The sequence below is a fragment of the Leiobunum rupestre genome, chromosome 2 (assembly GCF_980474605.1).
Source record: "Leiobunum rupestre chromosome 2, qqLeiRupe1.1.hap1, whole genome shotgun sequence".
Lineage (NCBI taxonomy): Eukaryota > Metazoa > Arthropoda > Arachnida > Opiliones > Sclerosomatidae > Leiobunum > Leiobunum rupestre.
The window spans coordinates 69,238,475-69,259,160 of record NC_143385.1 but is presented as its reverse complement, the minus strand read 5'-3'; the positions used below and the strand labels follow the sequence as shown (position 1 = coordinate 69,259,160).

Here is a 20,686-nt window from a genome sequence, read left to right as displayed (position 1 = left end):
GTTATTCTGCCCCCCTCCCCCTAATGATAACGTCGTCAGAGAGCCGTTGCTGAATAATATATTTAAACAACTTATACTATATTTAGTGGACTCAAACTTAAATTATATATCCCATGTAAAAATATTGTTTATAATTGCTGTAATTTATGTTATTCACCAATTTACAAACGATCCAATCAACGCGAAGTGTACCTTTAATTATCGCCTTTTGGGTCAAAATGTAACTTAACTATGTTGTTTTGGTGTCAACGATAGCGACATCTGTGGAAAAAAGAGCTACTTGATGTCGAGCCGACACTTGCTTTAAGGCCCGAAAACGTTTTTTTTGTGATTTGAAACGGTTTTAAGCGATTTAACCAGAGATAATTTAGAATGTTATATTAAAAATTATCTGATTTAACTAGGTTCACACTTATGGTCGAAAACGATTTGAAGAGCTTCGAAACCTTTATAGACGAAACGCGTTTGTGTGAACGTGGCTATAGCTGAATCGTATTCGTATTACGGAGCGTATTGGCTGTATTCTCGGGCGTGTTACAATCGATTACAATTTGGTTGGCTCGAATTTGGAACTTTGAAGGCGAGGTTTGAATCTCATGCAGACGGGAAATAAAGTGATCCCCTTTACTGGGTGGAAAATAAGGAACTTTTTAAAGTGAACCTGTGAGTGGCAGTGAATAATCGACTTAGCCTTCGACCCCGTGCCCTGAAATACCTGAGCTGATCCATAATAGGTATCTGTAGACAAGTTGAATTAAAGGCCACACCGGCCTTCGAATTATTACAATTTCCCGTGCGAAATTATGACGTAGGGAATGTAAAGTCACCTGCTACTCGATTTTCGGGCTGGATTTTTCAAACACAAGTGGGACCCTTTTATTTAGTGGCCCAGTGAACCACTGACCCTCAACTGACCACCTTCGATTTAATTTTTAAACTGACATACACAAACCGGGCGGCGCTGCCGTAGTCCTCACCGGCAGAGAGTCGGCGCCATTGAAATCTCATAGGTAACTAGAATGCTGTCGCCTACGGCCGAGCTTGACGCCAGTTCGCCTTGAACTTTCAGCCAATGAGAGGCCGTAGAGTGGTTCCGCCAAGGAGGATAATAATCCACCTTGGATCCGCTACTATAGCGGGAGATAGGTGACGTCATTCTCTCTGGTGACATTAAATTCTTGGCAGAACCACTCTTTGAGCTCTGATTGGCTGAGATCTGGCTATCGTCTGCCACGGCCTTTGGCCCATTTGCCAGTTACACGGCAGCATTCTAGTTACCTATGAGATTTCTATGGTCGGCGCCTACGTAAGAGCTGCCGCTAGACATTGCGCGATTCTAGGCGACGCGAAAACACGCCAAGGCTCGATCACGGCGCAAAAGTTTGAATCCCGAAAACGTTAAAACAATATTTAACCAAAGAGGAACGGAACGGGAGAGGAAATGAAGGGGTGTTTTTCCTTCCCCACCTTGGCCCGAAAGCAACTCGAGTTCGTCCGTAAAATACGGCTAACGCGACTTATTTAGCGCCATCTATTTTGTGAAAATTGTACCGCGTTGCCGCGTATTTTGATATTCACAAAAACGCGTTTATGCCTCGTGTGTTAACTGTAAAGTAACAATGGACCACAGCTATGGTAAAACTAAAGTTTTAAAAAGAAAAGAAATGGAATTGCTAATGGTAATTATAATTATAGATTTCTTAATAATTTTTCGTCACTCTTTTCTTAACATTAATATTATCATGAATTTATTCATTTTACCCATGAATATAGAACCGCTCTAGATATGTTTCTATCTCTGTCGGAAAGAGGCGGAACTATAAGCTCCGCCCCTCTTACACCTGACGGATATACCATGGAGGAAGCACGTGACTGATACTGCCTTCAGTCAATAGGAGCAGACAGCTCCATAGAAGCATAGAGAATATAGGAAGACACGAACCACGGCCAACTTAGATCCACTGCTACTCGCACTAGAGTAGCAGTGGATCTAAGTTGGCCGTGCACGAACTGAGACTCAGCGGACGAATTTTCGTGAAAATTGTTTTTTCTTCGTAATGCTTTTCCTACGGGACTTTGTTTTCCTAACTGGGTTGCAATTCGGAGACTTTTAATAATTTTAGTGTTTGTACTCAACTATGAATTTTTCATAATTTTCCCCTAATTATTTCACTCATAATCTACTTTTCAAATCGACGAAAATTTTAAGGCGAGGAAATGAATTCACCGCTTTTGGGACCTGTATTTGTCCTAGGCCTCGGTTTTAATGTTTGGAATTTAAAAACTATTGCCCAATAATTGAAAACGGCTGGTTCGTTACTCGTTTGCTCCTATAGTGGGGTTTTAACTGTGAAATGGAAGACAAAATGAGCTGATAATCAAAGTTTAATCTAATTTTAATTTTTTTATTTGCTCTGCTTTAAAAAAGCAGCTTCTTCATTCAAGGAATGAACAGCCCGCTTAATTCTGAATAAAGTAAATATTTCTTTTACTGCCAATTGGGTTGCAAAGAAAAAATAGGAAATAAGATAAAATTCTTCATCTGTGAAAGACAAAGCATAAACAACATTTAATGCCCTAATATCCAATCCATTTCACAGTTAAAACCCCACTACAGGAGCAAACGAGTAACGAACCAGCGCAATGATTTTTAAATTCCAAACATTAAAACCGAGGCCTAGCACAAATACAGGTCCCAAAGGCGGGGAATTCATTTCCTCGCCTTAAAATTTTCGTCGATTTGAAAAGAAGATTACGAGTGAAATAATTAAGGGAAAATTATGAAAGTAGTCTTAAATCAAACCTGGAAACTTACTAACAATCATATGAAAAATTCATAGTTGAGTACAAACACTAAAATTATTAAAAAGTCTCCGAATTGCAACACAGTTAGGAAAACAAAGTCCCGTAGGAAAATCATTGGGGAGAAAAACCAATTTTCACGAAATTCGTCCGCTGAGACTCAGTTCGTGTCTCCGCCGTTCGGTAGAGCCACTTGATTTTTGAACCCCTACTCTTCTATGGAGATGTCCGTCATTTCCTCTAGCTTTTAATTGGCTAAACAATTTGACGTAGTAGCGGCATAGCGCTTCGTAAGCCCTGCCTTCTACCGGATCGGGATAGCACTATACAGATAAGGTACAGTTCTATATTCATGGGTAAAATGAATAAATTCATGATATTATACAAATTTGTTTTTCAGAAAATATATTTAACCGGGATATTTTTAAACGGAAGGTGAACGAGATTTTAAACAAAGCATCAAAATTAGAGACCAATAGAGATAAAACTAAGATACGTTTATGACTTGATATATTTTATACTGTGATCTAAATTTATATTTTTATACGGAATTGTTTAGAAGAAATTTAACAGGTCAAAATAAAATCAATTTCTGATGAAACAGTGGAATATTTGGGAATATTTACAGAAGACAACGAAATCTTTCCAGAATAGAATGACATTGGCCACGGATAAAGAATTTATACAGACTTTCATTGGCAATTTCGAACACCTTAATACTTTCATCAAAGAGTATAAAAACTACGTAACCTAGAGATATAATGACGGTCAAAAGCAGTAAAGGAAGTTGTAGCAACCGGGGGGGAAGTCACTCAGTGAATTTGCACTTTAAATTTCGGTACCGCAGCGCCACTACGGCAGTTTTAAGTGGCAATCATTTTGATTTAGTTCAACATTCTTGAAAATTCCTTAAGGAATTGGTTACCTTTAGGACTTGGCAACGTTAGAGAACAAACGCCTTATTCTTCACTTTTTGAAAATAAACACCGAAACAACGAATCCACAAATTCTAACTAAAAAAATCACGAAACAGTAACCAATTACTGTCACTTTTTTGAATTAACAGATATTAGACAATTAAATATCCAAAATGCCAAATTTAGCACCTCCGCAACACCGTAACTGCCATTTTTCTCCGGTTTTATTATTTATTGTACTAAATACTGCCGTAGTGGCGCTGCGGTACCGAAATTTGAAGTGCAAATTCACTGAGTGCCTTCCCCCCCGGTTGCTACAACTTCCTTTACTGCTTTCGACCGTCATTATATCTCTAGGTTACGTAGTTTTTATACTCTTTGCTTTCATGATATTATCAAATAAAGCCAAACACACAGTTGTTCAAATATTTGTAGTCAGATTCTTGAATGAAATATACAAAGAGTTTGGAGGAAACTTAAGAAAGAAAACCCCAACCGCATCTGAAATTACAAATGAAGAAAGCCCTGAAATAATTCATCAGATTGCAGGCTACACGTTAAACCAACTAATAGAACTTTACGGCTACGAGCCAGTTAAAAATTTCTTCAAAAACCATCTGAAGAGAAGAAAGACTATCACAAATGGTCTTCGACCCAAGACCGTGGAGGTCTGTTATTTTTAAACGAAAATGGGTTTGATTTCTTTGTAAAAGTTGACCGAATTTTAATGCCGCACTATAAGGTGTCAAATGTTCTGAGAGAAAATAATAACAGAAACGATATTATTAGGAAAGAACTGGAGCGTGATCGAATTTTAAACACTTGGAAAGATTTATGGGGAGTGGACTTAAAATCGAATCAAGCTTTAATAAAATGCATTTCGATACTGTTGAACTGCTATTTAAAAGGATTTAAAAACAAAATTAGGTACAACATTCAAGAACAGAAAAGAACCAATTTCACAACAACAGGCATAAGAAATGAATTAAAAGTATTGAGTAAAAAAAATAATCACGCTCATTAAGAATGTTGAAAATAAAAAGGTTATCATTCGATATAACATGGTAATTTTTTTTTAAATTTACAGTTACAAATTTAAACACCTCCTCATTGCTGTTTTTCTTTCTCTTCGTTTTTTTCGTAGACTACAATTTCCATTATTCGCACGCAAGGCCACAGATCCCATTAGTTTAATTCTTTTTTCACTTTGTTGAAACTGCTGTACTGTCGGATTCTCACCGGATCCCAATGCTGCTCTATGCTTTCCGAAGTAATGTTCTAAAGGATCTTGGTTGAAATTTCTGGTCAACACCATTGGAGCTCCTTTAGCTAGCATGAATTTGATTGCTGCTACTGTTGAATACACTGAAAGTAGAAATATTCATTATCATATTGTACTTCAACCAAGAATCTTTTTTTTAACCTGTAATGCGAATCCCGGTTAAAGTTTCTTTACTCATGAGCAATTTCGAACCATCTTCTGGCACCATTTCATTGACTTCAGCTTCCCAATCGTCCAGATATTTAAAGTTCATATGCACAACAAAATACAACTTTTTTTATAGGTAGATATACTTTAAATATAATAAAACTATAATTAAAAAAATTATTATAAATATAAAATTAGTTATGAATTAAATAAAACGCGAATAGCAGCAGACGAAAAGTTTCTAAATTCGCGGGGAAAACACAAAACGGAAGTACGCGCGCGCATCTATTCAGTGACGTCATCGGCGAGAGTCGCATCATAAACACATGGTTTAAAACAATATGAAATGTTACCAAGCCTACTATAAGCTCTTTTTGGATGGTAAGTATCCTAATTTTTATTATTTGACGGTTTGTTTATTTATTTATTTGAATTTATATTTGTAGGTTTTTCTCATAGACATAATAAAGAAATAGACCCAAGATTCTACGTGGGTTAAATACGGGAGCGATAACGAGCAGACAACCGGTATTTGTTCCGTATTCCTGTGGTACCACGTTTAAGCGACGTCTGTCGATTAGGCGAGAAAATACAAAATCATCAAGTGACACATCACACATGTTCGTGTTTGTAATCTTTTAGGTACTCTGACGTGATTCGCGAATATTTTGGCTGTGAGAATTTAAAATAAGGTAAATTTTTATTATAATTTTTAAATAAGTCAATTAATTCTTTCAAAACCCAAATAAAAAGCAGCAGATGATCTTATAATTAAAAACAAAAAATTATATTTGCGAAATGATATTTTGTCAAAGGCTTAAGTAACTATCCGGTTTGTTGTGGAACTTGTGGTTATGGCTTGTTATGGGAATATTCTGAGATTCTAAATTGTAAACAAAAGTAAATGGAATTTCGATGAAAAGGATGATTCTACTAAAGGTATGTAGCTATTGTCCTTGAAAAAAAATTAGCTTTGACAATTTAAGTCTGATGGCTTGACCCTTCATTTCTAGATTTTTGTCCTTCGCTAATTTGTGGAGTCTGAGCTTGCAATATAAATTAATAATTTTCTGAATGATGATGTTCGATCCTGCCTATAGTTATAAAAAGATTTTTAAATAAGAATGAATATTCATTGAAATAATATGATAGTTTATTCCTACTTATAAAGCGCCACTAAACTTAAGTGGCGCTTTGGACTAGGCGCCCACTGGCTCTCTGTTTCGTATCCGTCCTGCCTTCCACAAGGAATTGTCTCCGTTACGAAGCAAAGGCTCGTGGAAGCCATGACAGAGACGTTACGAGGAGTAGTGAGCGCTTGGCCTAGGTCATGTAGTACCTAACGCTTAGGAATATTTATCCGGTTTAAAATCAGACGCAAAAACTTTAGGGGTGAATTTGATAAACGGGTAGCACTTTTATGTTAGCTAACATGTTTCATAATTCGTTTTGGTGATTTTTTTTATTAAAAAGTTATAGAAAAAATGTTTTCTACTAAAAATCTTGTTTTTATTTGGTAAAAAAGGTTAATTTTAGTGTTTTTACGCATTGCAATAACAAGTAAAACAATACCGGAAAAGGTTTCATTCAATAAGTAGGATTAAATTATCATATTATTTCGATGAATATTCATTCTTATTTAAAATCTTTTTATAACAAAACCTACAATACTTTCTCAATGGACAATTGCTGTAAATCGCGACACATTCAAATCATGATTTAATTTGTAATTATCACTTTTTAAAACGGGATATACAAATTGTAAATGGCAAAAGGTGGGTCACACCAAAAGCCATTCCAACTCTGGTTTGGTTTCCATAGAATTAAAACAAGTAAAAATAGTCAAAATAATTTTTTTATTCAATTTAAAGAAATTACATCCAGTTGAAAGTGAAATAGAAAAAACCGGTGATGCTAACTTCACACCGTTAAATTTTGACCAAGGATCATTTCGTGTAGGTTTAATTATGTTATTATAATTTGAGTAAGATCTCCTTGGTTTTTAGCCAATTTTGTTTAGTTGTTATGAAGAGATATTCCTCTCTGTATAAAAGAAATGTAGTCTAAGAACTAGAACTTGCTGTATTACGAAATATTGTTGGCATGGACATCTTACCAGATCACCATGAACATGTTTGATCCTGAAGTTGGAATCGAACATCATCATTAAGAAAGTTATTAATTTATATTGCAAGCTCAGACTCCACAAATTAGAGAAGGACAAAAATCTAGAAATGAAGGGTCAAGCCATCAGACTTAAATTGTCAAAGCTAATTTTATTTCAAGGACAATAGCTACATACCTTTAGTAGAATCATTCTTAATCCAAGGTGGAATCATCCTTTTCATCAAAATTCCATTTACTTTTGTTTACAATTTAGAATCTCAGAATATTCCCATAACAAGCCATAACCACAAGTTCCACAACAAACCGGATAGTTACTTAAGCCTTTGACAAAATATCATTTCGCAAATATAATTTTTGGTTTTTAATTATAAGATCATCTGCTGCTTTTTATTTGGGTTTTGAAAGAATTAATTGACTTATTTAAAAATTATAATAAAAATTTACCTTATTTTAAATTCTCACAGCCAAAATATTCGCGAATCACGTCAGAGTACCTAAAAGATTACAAAAAACGAACATGTGTGACGTATCACGTGATGATTTTGTATTTTCTCGCCTAATCGACAGGCGTCGCTTAAACGTGGTACCACAGGAATACGGAACAAATACCGGTTGTCTGCTAGTTATCGCTCCCGTATATTTTTGGCAAATCAAACTCCGCGTAAGGTGTCTATTTCTTTATTATGTCTATGGTTTTTCTAGTCTATACAACTATTGGTTTCAGAAATAGGGTTGTAATCCCGCCATGTGTCGTTCGCAAGATAAGAGAAACATTTCCCTCTCCAAAATTCGTGTATACTAACTTTATGTATGCGTAGGGTTGTAATTTTTCTTTTTGTTTGTAATTCTTTTTTTAAATTAGCCAATTTCTAGTTAGTTGTTTCCTAGGAATTTAATAATAATTTAAAGCATTTTAGACATTTTTAATATTGAAGCATTTTGTGATTTAATAACAATTCAATTGAATTTTAAGTCTTTTTTTTAATATTGAAGCATTTTGTGATTTAATAGTAATTAAATTGAATATTAGTAATTTATAATTTTGAAGCATTTTGTGATTAAATAATTTCATTGAATTTTAAGTCATTTTTAATATGTAACTATTTTAAATATTGTATAAGCCTAGTCTCATTTATAAGCAAAATTTTAGTAAAAAAAAACACATTGGTGTTATATAGATAAAAATTCATATGGTTCTATTTTATTTTTTACCAAACCTTGAAACATGTTTCGCTATAAACTCCGATTTTTCAGGATGGTTATAGGTGCTAGACATTGGAGGTGGTACAGGTATTTTTGGTTCTAATGGACGCTTCAATTAAAGATCCTCGGTTTCCACTCCCCTCTCCAAATTTATCCGCGAAAGAGCTATTTCCGGTCGGTCGGTTAAACGGTTAGAATGGCTAGCCAAAAAGTCATATTTAAGCCAATTGGAGACGCGTTTTTGCCCTCATGAGAATTTTGCGTCAGATAAGAAACGCGTCGGCTCACGTGTAGAAGGAACATATTAACAGAGAGTGTAAAGTCGCTTCGCTACAGAGAGGCGCCTCTTCCTATCCCCGTAATGTTAAAATTTCGTGGTACGTTTTTTCCCCATGAGAGCGTTGAAGAAGCAGACGACAGTGTTTGCAATTCCCGGACACACGATGGCACTGTAAAATTGCTTATCAAAGAAAAATAAATTTTGCTCTCAGTAGGTTAAAGTTGAATTCAGCTCAGTCAGCTGTGATGTTGAATTATTTTAACTATTTAAGTAAAACAGTTGATTTCGTAAGAAATATAAAAAGTAAGTACAAGAAAAATCCCTCCCTATTTCATTTCAATATTAACAACTATACTTTTTTAATATATCAAAAGAAATTCGTGGAATCTAAAGTGGAATATTTTATGGGCTGGCCAAGTCTTAATTAAATATACCAAAACCATGGTAGAACATTGGTGTTTTGAATAGCAGCGGTGAATTAAATATTCTGAAATATAATTAAGAACATTTTCTTTTAGAAGGTTTGGACTTTCAATAGCTTTGCAAATTTCTAAATCTCGTCAGTGAATTGTCCTTTACCTTGCAAAACCCAATGGTTATCATAATTGGACAAATCTTCATCATGGTCTGTTTAAAATAAAGTCATCCAAATTGTAAATTCAATATGAATCTGATGGTTTTAAGAGGCTATTGACTGATGCAGCTCTGTATGCTGCCTGGTATTGTTGAGTATTTGGATGATCTCAATTGTCTCCTTATTGGCGAATGGAACCAAAGTCCTAATCCCAGTGAACAGGCCATTTGAATTAGAAACACTTTGACTGCAAATTTGGGCAGCTAAACTGACTTTCATGTTAGAAAATGCTGGTAACTTGATATGTTTACGTTTCAGCTTATGTGTGCTTTGAAACTTACCAATTTCTTAGTCTATTTTGAAAAAATGTTCTAGGACTGCCCAAGAAACTAGATTGCCTTCCACTATTATGGGATACCGTTTGAAATTGTTCCTCACACTTTTCAAGAGATGTGGAGGATCAATTTCAATGAATGGCTTTTCCACTGATATCCCCATACTTTTGAACAAATTTTGATTGCCTGTTCCTTGGTCACAGACTACAGCTTTGACAATAAGGCCAATACGTTTTAGGTGAGTTACGCAATCATGAAGCAATATCTTCAAAGTCTGTTCGGGACAAGTATCTTTTGTGAGGAAGTAACCAATTGGTGGTTTGAATTTCAGTTTTATGTCATTCACCATGTACACTAGGGCCTGATTTGCGTACTATTTTGACCTTCCATATGGACCGAAGTCTACGAAACCTTCAATGTTATCGTTTTCATTATTGTCAAAATGTTTAGTTGAATGGCTATAATTATGTTCAGTACAAATATATTTAAATGGAATAGAATTGAATAGATAGTTCTGGGTTTAAATTCATAGGAATTGACTTTATCCACTGTAAAAAAAATTTCATTTCAAGCTAGTGTTCATCATTGTGAATATTTTATATAAATTATCATTTTCTTCGTTGAATTGATTTTTGAGGGCATAATTTGGCATTTGTAGTGCTGCGTTTACCTTACACCAGACTGTAGTTGTAACATGATCTTCAGGTGCATTTTCATTTGCTACTATTTGAATTAATTATAAATGAACATTAGGCAGTAAGAGACCATGGCGGGATATGTTTTTGCCTTCAGTTTACCTAGGGAAAACCGTGGTTTCATTGGAATTTCCCAAAAAAAATAGTAGGTGTAGCTAATGGTGTAAGCCTGTTTTGGGTTTTGATATTCATAAAACAATCGTCAGTGAAATGAAGACCGCAAAATACGTGGTTAAAGTGTAAGTAATCTGTAGTTTTATTTTGGAGCTTTTCACATTTAACATTTTGCAGGTGGCTGCAAAATGTTAAGTTTTAAGAAATGTTAATGTATTAGAATAGGCTTAGTAAATTAAAACGCGTATTCACCGGTCTTTATCCCTTGGAAACTTGAAAAAAAAAGACTGACGCGTGGTTACCTTTTTATTCGATTTACAATTTTTAGCCGAACAAGACATTTCAAAATAAATTAAACTCGCAAAAATACCAAAAACACTCTTCCTTTTTTGCGTCTTCTCAAACTCTAATCTAGCGCGTGCCGGAGATACTACTAGCGCCATCAAACGCCCGGGAATTGTGGACATTCTCGGCGAATAAAATCGTACCACGGATTTTTTAAAGAGAGGCGCCTCTCTGTAGCGAAGCGACTTTACACTCTCTGATATTAATGTTAATTTTCGATAATATATTTTAAGGTAAAATATATAAGGTTACTAAAACTAAGTATAAGAAGATAATATTGTTATTATTATCATCCTCTTATGGTATAAATAATTAAAATTATATGTAATATTTTTATAATACCGGCCAATTTTAAAGCTTCTCATGTAGGCAGAGTTAATGCATTTCGTATAAAATTATCTTTTGGAAAAAGATGAAAACTCATTCATTTAGAACTAAACATATTACTTTTGCAGTACGGTATGCAACAAGTGTTTCCTTTTAACCAGGTAACGTTTTTCGCATGTTAAGGCTTAGCAAAAAACCGATGTTACGTTTGAGAAAGTTTCCAGCTTTCTAATATTTCAACAAGCACTATATAAATAATAACTTATGAGTCCTGGCTGTCGGAAATATTACTTCTTGGCAATTTCTGGGAAGATGTTTTATTTAAGCGCCTATTCAAGTAGCTTTTCAGCAGCTTTGTAGGTTGGTGTCAATCTCCTCCTTTCCAAAACCATTTAAAATAATTCATTTACATAATCTGTAAAAGAACAACAAATTAAAAAAATAAGGGAGTAGGTCAATTAGCGAGTATTATAAATTAATAGCAAACTACCATAAGTAGCATCCTCTTTAATAATTGATACTACACATTCTCCTTTTTTGGCCTTTGGAAAGCGCATTCTGAACTGTGGGTTTCCCTCTGCAGTTTCTTTTTGTGCCCTCTTACAATTTTCATTGTTATGTAATGCAGCAAGACTTAATTTAAATTTACAAAAAATAATAATACATTTATAATTCTTTCAACTTTGGTTTAGAAGTAATTAAATTTTACCTGCATAACATTCCTTCGTAAAAGAAATGTACATTTTTTAGGGCTTTTTTAATAGCTGCGAGTGATATTCTTCTTAGCTACTAGTTTGGCCTTCCCTAGATATCATTTTGATATCATTACACAGTCGTGTATTTCTGACAATCTTGGAGAGCTGTGCATGGGCCAATGAACCTAGTTGTAGAAAATTAACATTCAGTAAACTAAAGCCATTTAGTTTACCATACAGCTTTCTAGAAGTTCTAGAGGACAAAACGAGAACTTCGCGAAACTGCTGGAATTCGTCTGCTAAGGTTGCCTCGCCGAGGCTTAGTGTGGTTACCTGCCGGAAATACAGGAGTTCGCGAAGTTCTAGCTTTGTCCGCTAGAAGGCTCTAGTTTCATACCTTCGTGTATCCATTTTTTTTCTACTACTTTCATCAATCGGTTGATGCGTGCAATTTTCAAAGTATGGCAAATCATGATTTTCATTCTTATTTGAAACGTGATTAAGCAAACTTAACCACTTGTCCCTCTTTTCAAACGGTCTTCAAAACTACTACAAGCCGACCAGTGGAGATGATTCTGGATACTTTGATTCCACTCTCCAATTCGGTCGCAATCGGTATATTTAGAAGCTTGTGTTAACTTTTTACCTATGGCTTTCGTTATATGCCAAGCGTCGAATTGATGCTCTACCTCCGGATAATTCTCTCTAAGATACTTTCGAACTTGTACATGCCTATCTGTTACGAGTGTTTGTAGGTAAACTTCTTGTTCTTCCAAAACCTTCATGCATCTTTTAAGTCCTTCAAGTTCCATTGCATTTGATGATTTCACTTCGTTACATTGCACAAGTTGAAATGTTACTATCTCTCCATTGGTTAGGTTCATTATAGTGTAGGATCCAAACTTTGCATTGTGACCTAAATGAAGAATAATAATTAGGACTTGTGACACACAACCAGTTCATTTAATCCTCACCAGGGCTGTACATTTTCGCGTCGCCTCCAAATTTATGTCTTTCTCCGCTCATTTTACATTTTGACATAATTTCATTTTCCTCTTTTTTCCACCGTAAAAGAATACTTGGGTAGAGATAAAACTTTTGAATTTTAAAGAAAGTTCGCAGAGAAATGAATGGTATTTGCATAAATTTAAACATGTTTATCACAGTAGAGGAGAGACTTCCAGAAAATAATATTGAAGCAGCGGCAAATAAATTTCCAAAAGGCATCATTCCACTCATAGGTTGACTGTTCCAAGTTCTTATGTGACGTCTCGGGCATTCAGACTCCACCGTAACCATAGTTCCAACTGTACGTTTGATTCTTGCGATGCAAGGGAGGTTGCAAATGAAACAAGTTGAAAAAAGAGTCAACAAGCAGCTTTCAAAGACAATATATTTGCGTTCAAACGATTGTGGTTCCTCTTCGTCATCAGATCCTGATTCAGACCTATAAAACAACCACATTTATTTATACGGAAAGGTTTTATTTAAAAGATTTTCTTACTTGGAAAAAGTATCTGGTAGAAAGTCTGGGTCATTATTAGGTTGACTAGGATTACGTTCTGGCATATTTTCATCACTGCTCTGAGTTTCAAAACTATCATGCTCTGGGGCATCTAAATTGTCGTTGGCGAATACCATATTACATTGGGTTGCTGAAGCAGAGGTTTTTTTATCATCAGTTTGAATACTTACAACATAATTCCGAGCTAATTAGATATAGTTATAAATTATTTATAATAAAATAAAAAATTAAGCAAAGTTACATTTTCTAAGAGTCTTGACTTTCTTTGTGGTACTTGTTTGTGTGTAACAAGATTTAAATGTTTTTTTCTCAGAGTCATTAGTTCGGGGGCCTTGGGTTTTAAGGTCAATAATCGACGGGTCAGTTTGACAAGCAGTATGCACTCTTGAGTCTTCTTTTGTGTCAAGAAAATTAGAGACAGATTCATAATCCACAGTAGTAGCTGAAGCTTCGAAAATCGTTTCCCCACAGCTAACCTCCGGTTCGCTTGTTACATGTTCACTGAGCAACTGGTTAACAACATCTTTACGTCTTCGTTTTTCAGCGGCTGACCTTTTAATTGTTTCTTGGGCATCTTTACTCGACTTGGTTTGATTATACGAAAACATCGTGGGCACAGCGTCTGATTTTAACTTAGGAAGCTTTTTGCCAGTGAAGCCAATGGATAACAAAAATTCATCGCTACTACCTGGTTCAAAACATTCCTTTTCAAAGTGCAGTTGACATAATCTTGAAAACTTGGTTGGTTTTAAGTTTTTCCGTTTAATTTTCAAACTCCATTTCTTTAATAATACTTCATTAGCTAGGGGAAACCGAAAAAAAACTATTTCCAGGTGTTGCGCTTGAAGATGTGCAGCCATACGCGGAACAATAACCCATTTTTATAATAGCGCGAGGCTTACGCGAGCTTAGGCCAACGTTTACATTTAAGAAACTCGGTTATCCACGTAAATATGGTAAAATAAAGAATGTAAATCAATTATAAATAAATATACGAATATAGAATAATATATATATACATATAATTATATAATAATAATATAGACAAAAACGAACTGCTCAGAGGCTTATGCGAAACTCGGCAAAACGGCGAAAAAATGCGGGAACATTCACTTCGATGACGTCAAAATTTCCCGAGCATGCGCAATAACAAAACCGGATATAGGTCAGGGGCGCCTTCGCTTTGCAGGGAAGCATCTCCTTGATAGGGGGCTGTGCATATGAACTTTAAGGAAAACATTTTCCAGCCACTGTAAAAAAAATACATATAACCAAATAATAAGTAACATAAAGTATGACACTTTCTGAGGTATTCATGCAAATTTTCATAAGGATTCTCGCGCAGCTTTGACTTGATTGTGTAACTGATCTTAGTACTATATTACACCTTGGGAATGTTTAAGACACAAATAGCGTCTCTGCGCTGAACTAAACCTGGAATACGCAATATCTCTGAAAATCAGTTTAGTGATAATTTTGGATAATTGTCATACTTATTGTTATTATGCAAATATGTCTATATATTGTTATACTATACTTGCATCAAAACGCCAATCTTCAATATTTCTAATGTCAAATCATCGGATAAATTTAACCGTCTCGCTTGCATCATTATAAAGTAGATGTTCCATAGCATTGGCTACAGACGTTTTAAGAGTTTGTGTAGCCAACTTAACTCTCAAGCGAGAAAATGGAGTCAGATGAATATGATTATACGAAAGCTTCGGCACTTTTCGTAGTATTGATTTTGTGTCGGCTTTGAAGGTGCCGTGAAAGTGCTTCCAGATAATTAGCTTTCCATTCGTTTTCAATAACCTTATAGGTTTAAACGTGCCATCTTTCAGCTTTTTAAGAGTGCCACTATTTTCAACACAATTTCGAACTGTTTGAAATAAAAAATAAGGGCTCGTAAATGTTTAACATATTTAAGGTATGATAGCAAACTTTATCATTATGAGCTTCTTGCTGACTTTTTGTGCTATCTTTGATCAATTTTTGATTGATAGACGCTTTGTCACAAATCACTGTTTAAATCTAAAAGCCAGCACCACTAAGGTTTTCAATTGCTTCCCAGACGATTGAGCATATATGTTCCGATTTTAAGTGGCACAGGGGAAGAAGGCATAAGGAAATTTAAAATCTTTGTCAATACCTCGTACCATAAGTTGTAATATATGGTTTACCAATGGCACTGAACTGTCACATAAATCCTCTTCATTTTCTTTAATGGAATTACTGAATTCATTTAGATTGATGATGCCCACTAATTCACCCGTTTCGCTATGAAATACTAGATCGTCCTTTAAACTCATTTCGTCAATAATCAAAGAAAAATATTGCTGATGTTCTGGTTTTTCTTCCGGTTGAAATTTTGATCTAATTTCCTCTAGTGTTTCTTCATTAAATCCAGGCTTAGCTGTACGATGTTTTGAGTAATTAAATAGAGTTCGCTGTGATGGGAGATTAAATCCTTTCTTTAAGGCTTCAATTGTTGTTGGTGATTTTGCTCGTAGGTAAAGGCACCATAAAATTATTGCGGGGTGCCACTTTCTTGGTCGAGATTTTTTTGAATTGATTAGTTTGAGTTGTTCACTTACAAAAAGTTTTTGGAATTTTATTGGGTCTGATAATGGATTTTTTTTTAAAATAGTTTCAAATTCCCTACTATCTTCTTCCATTAGTAAAACACCACCTTTATTTATTGATTCTCTTATCTTCAATTCCATGGTTTTAACTTTTTTCTTCAAAGCCTTGTTATTTAACTTACAAGGAGACGACCAGAGGTGTTACACACCGATTTTGTTCAAACTCGGGGGATTGGTAGACCTTCATGTAACTTGAAAAATCCTAAAGGGATTTTATTCAATGGGCAACGGTTTTGCCATGGCAACGAAAAATGTTTTTGACAACATAAAATGGAAATTTTCCCATTGAAAATAACATGGGATTGTGACCGATTAAAAATTAAAATACCAAAATTACAAAAAAATTATATAAATTGACGAAAAAATTCAAAATTGATCACATTTTGATCAATTTGAACCAAATAGGTGAAAATGAACCGATATGGCTAAAATTGAAAAAAGAAAATATAAGATTGAAAAAATATTGATCAAATACAGAAGTTTCGATCTAAATTCATAGGAATTGACGAAAATTTATAAGTTGTGTAAAATTGGGTTAATGTATAGATAAATTGCGATTTTTTGAAAAACAAAGGATTTATTTTGGTTAATTTGATCAAACTTGAGCAAAATTGGAAAATAATAGATCTAAATTAGCCCAATTTTAAAGATTTGTAAAAAATATATAAAAATAAACTAAATTCGACCAACTATCTCAAAATGTTTTGAAATATTAACTTTTTCCATTATGAAAAAAAAAATAACACTGAAAAAAATTATCAAAATCAATAGTTTCGATCCAAAACGCAGAGGCGTATCTAGGGTATGGCAGCCATGGCGCGTGCCATGGGCGCAACTCGACGGGGGGCGCCAAATTATGTTTTAAATTTTTATGTTTATATTTCCGTTATATATATTTCTAAGTTGAGATTAAATTCAGGTTACTTCCTGGAAAAATGTCTGGGACCAAGAAAGGTTTTGTGAACTTGCTTTGCTAAGTTATCGAGAGAGAACAAACGGAAAAAACAGACTTAAACGATATTATTGACAAATTTTCGTGAATCAAAGCAAGGAAGGTAACACTATAAAGTTAGTTTCGAATTACACAATATTTCTTGTACAATAAAAGATTATAGTTATTAAAAAATAACTAAAGTGTCACCATAAGTGGATCATTCTCTCTAAGTAGACAAAACGCTATGCTACCTATGACTAGAGTCTTTGTCAGGGTCGGTCTGGCAGCCCTTTACAACCACCCTATACTGTGTATCACCTCAACTTCACTCTGAATTTATACTGCCGAATCTAACGTTTCATACATCTCTTATGGTACGTCTCACGTCTGAAACGTGCCTCGAGTGCCCGTGAGAGAGAAATTTCGGGGGTTGGCTCTTCGAATTTCTCCCCCCAAAAAACCTGTACCATATTTGTTCAAGGTCAGTTTCAGATCCAAGTGTAGAGTTTTGTTCAATAAACGCCCCTTTAGTTGCCGTCTTGACCACTCGGTGGCGCCTTCGCCGAAATATTTTCAAAAAATTTATCTCTGGAGTTTGCTCTCTATACAAGCTCTGACGTCACGAAACCCAGACTAAGATACCCGACCGAGACCCGGAATTTGTATACTTAGAGAGAATGATCGGTATGTTCCCATTTAACCCAATTTTACCTTCTCCCAAAGTTATCAGTTCTCCCAAAAACATGGTGTCCCATTTGTCCCAATTCCATTTCTCCGAACCGGAGTTCATTTAACCCAAAAATATGTATTCCCATTTTTCCCAACGATCAAGTTTCCCAAAAAAATTGATTCCCATTTCTCCCAACGATCAATATTCCCAAAATATGGATTCCCCTTTCTCCCAATCATTATTTTCCAAATATATGGTAATTGCGCGGTTAGGTTAGGTTAGATAAGGTTAGTAGGCATATCCTAATTGTAGTAATATAAAGAATTACTTGGACTTATTTCATGTAATATATACCAAGTGTAATTCCCAAAAGTATGGATTCCCCTTTCTCCCAATCATTATTTTCCAAATATATGGTAATTGCGCGGTTAGGTTAGGTTAGGTTAGGTTAGTAGGCATATCCTAATTGTAGTAATATAAAGAATTACTTGGACTTATTTCATGTAATATATACCAAGTGTAAATTTGGGACAAATGGGATTTGGGATAACTATTTTGGGACAAATGGGATTTGGGATAACTATTTTGGGACAAATGGGATTTGGGATAACTATTTTGGGACAAATAGTATTGGGAGAAATAGGATTGGGAGAAATGGGATTGGGAGAAATGGGATTGGGAGAACTATTTTGGCGAAATGGGGGTAAACCAGAATGATCCACTTATGGTTTCACTTATATTCCTATAATTCTGACCACCTGGGAAGGGGCGCAATTTCTATTGTTTGCCATAGTTAAAATTTCCCTAGCTACGGCACTGCCAAAACGATCAAAATTGATAGGAATTTATGGAAATTTATTTATATTTTTTAAATTATTTTCCAAATTTGGAAAATAATAGAACAAAATTAGCTAATTTTTTAAATTATTATTATTATTATTATTGATTATTTTAAGAAACAGTGTAATACAAAATTGTTTTATTCGTTATTATTAAACGTTTTTCGGTTTTTCTAATCATTTGCTTTCTCATATTTTACCTTTTTAAGTACGTTATATTTACACAAACATATTTATATTCAGTACTAAAATACCCAAATTTGTTCGCTTTCATCCGTATTTAATTGTACGCATGCAAAATTAGCTATAAAAGCCCAAAATCGCTGTCATTTGGCGACTATTCTTTATTTTACCCAATTTGGTTCAATTTTAGCGTAATTTCTTTATTTCACCCAATTTAATGAATTTAACCCAATTTGATTTTTTTAAATAATTTTTAATGAATTTCACCCAATTTTATTACAAATAACTTATTTTCAAAGGTTTACCCAATTTAATCCAAATATTTAATTTTTAAAAGGTTTTTACCCAATTTTATTTGATATAAATAATTTTTAATGAATTTCATTTATTTTTTTATTTATTATTTATCAAGAATGTATTTATTTATATTAGGTATTCAGAAGGACCAGTTGACTCCCTCGTTACACACGGAGCAGATCCAACTTGTGAAGACGAATATGAAAAGGTTTCAGAATCGGAAGACCCAATTCAGTCCAGAAGTAAGACGATCCAAGGGTAGATCATAGGAATTCTGCCACAAAAATTAAAGTATAAGTAATAATCATCCTAAAAAGAAAGTCTGAGCCATGCCCAACAGTGAAAAATTCAAATGGACAGCAGCTTAAGAAGAAATCAGCTCTTTACCAGAACGAGATACGTGAGAACTCACTGACGTACATGAAAGCGTGAAAGCTGTTGGTTGCAAATGGCTTTTCGAAACGAAAAAAAATAGACCAACCTGGAGAACTCCAGAAATACCAAGCATGCCTCGTTGCAAGGCTGAGGGTACTCACAAAATGTCATCGAAATTTACGACGAACCCTGTCGCACCTCTTGTCAAATATGAATCCACCAGAATTTTTCTTCGTATCATTGCTGGCAAACGAACCTAAATTTCCTGGTATAACTTATTTAGGACAAGTATGTTATACGAAGGCAGATATTTACCCGGAAGTAATACTAAAAACTTTATTTGATCTCACTTTTTTTCGTAACTTAATTATCATTTACTTTATAAATTCAGGGTGATGTTACCATAAGCTATTCATCCAATTTACATGGTTTCATTAAATTTAGTGAGATATGACGTATCAAATATCCAAACTGCTCAGCCGCTTATGCCATAAATGTTGCGACTCGTTGCTTTAATTTGCTGTCGATTCAATTATTGTATGAATAGTGCTGAGGTCACCGGTAAGAATAAAGCTTTGGGGCTAGTTTTCTACTTCCAATCATTGCTAGTAATATAATACTAGAGCAGAACTGTTTGACAAATATTTTTGACAACGATTATAATGTTTCTAGACTCTGTAATGCGGAATCATGCTAAAAGTAAGAACATCTTAATCAGCTTATAAAATCAAGTTTCCTCGGAGCGCTCTAATATCTGACAAAAGCTAGTTATTGGATCCTACACCCCAGAAACCTTTTTTATTGAAATCTAACAATGCTAAGATAAATTATTTTAACATCTGTAGGATGGATTTAAATTTAATGAGTTCTAAGCATATTTGAATTAAAAAAAAATTAAAATTATAGATCAATAAATTATTATCTTTTGTTTTACACGATGGAATTATTATTTTCTTCGTAAAGGCTTTAAAAGTATACCTTAAATTTTTGTTTTAAGACCGTATTAGTAATATTTTTTTGTAGAATAGGTAAAGAAAATATGTACAGTCTCAGATTAATAAACTTGGTGCAATATCTTAATTGGCAAAATAAAACGCGGCTGGTCTGAACGTAATATTTGGCTACTTTATAAAAATAAATATAATATTGTACAGCACATTAAAAGCATATCAAGCCTAAACAACATTAATTTAATTTAAAGATATCCGCTAGCTGCATTCTAGTTAATGCATTACTTTGATATAATTTCTTAAATAGGAAAATACCTATCACATTATGTATAAGAACTCGACGGTAAAGCTATAACAAAATATCACTTTTTTAAAAAGAGTGTCACCTTAAGAAGAAAGGTTAAGCTTCAGTCATTACTCTAAAA

At 34.3% G+C, this 20,686-nt stretch overlaps 1 long non-coding RNA gene across 1 annotated transcript; it reads left to right on the top strand.

Moving 5' to 3' along the window:
* Nucleotides 1-9,340: 9,340 nt before the first annotated feature.
* Nucleotides 9,341-10,226, top strand: LOC149958882 (uncharacterized). The gene is made up of 3 exons (XR_016478343.1): nucleotides 9,341-9,625; nucleotides 9,708-9,905; nucleotides 9,999-10,226. It is a non-coding gene; the product is annotated as an uncharacterized LOC149958882 (long non-coding RNA).
* Nucleotides 10,227-20,686: the final 10,460 nt, after the last annotated feature.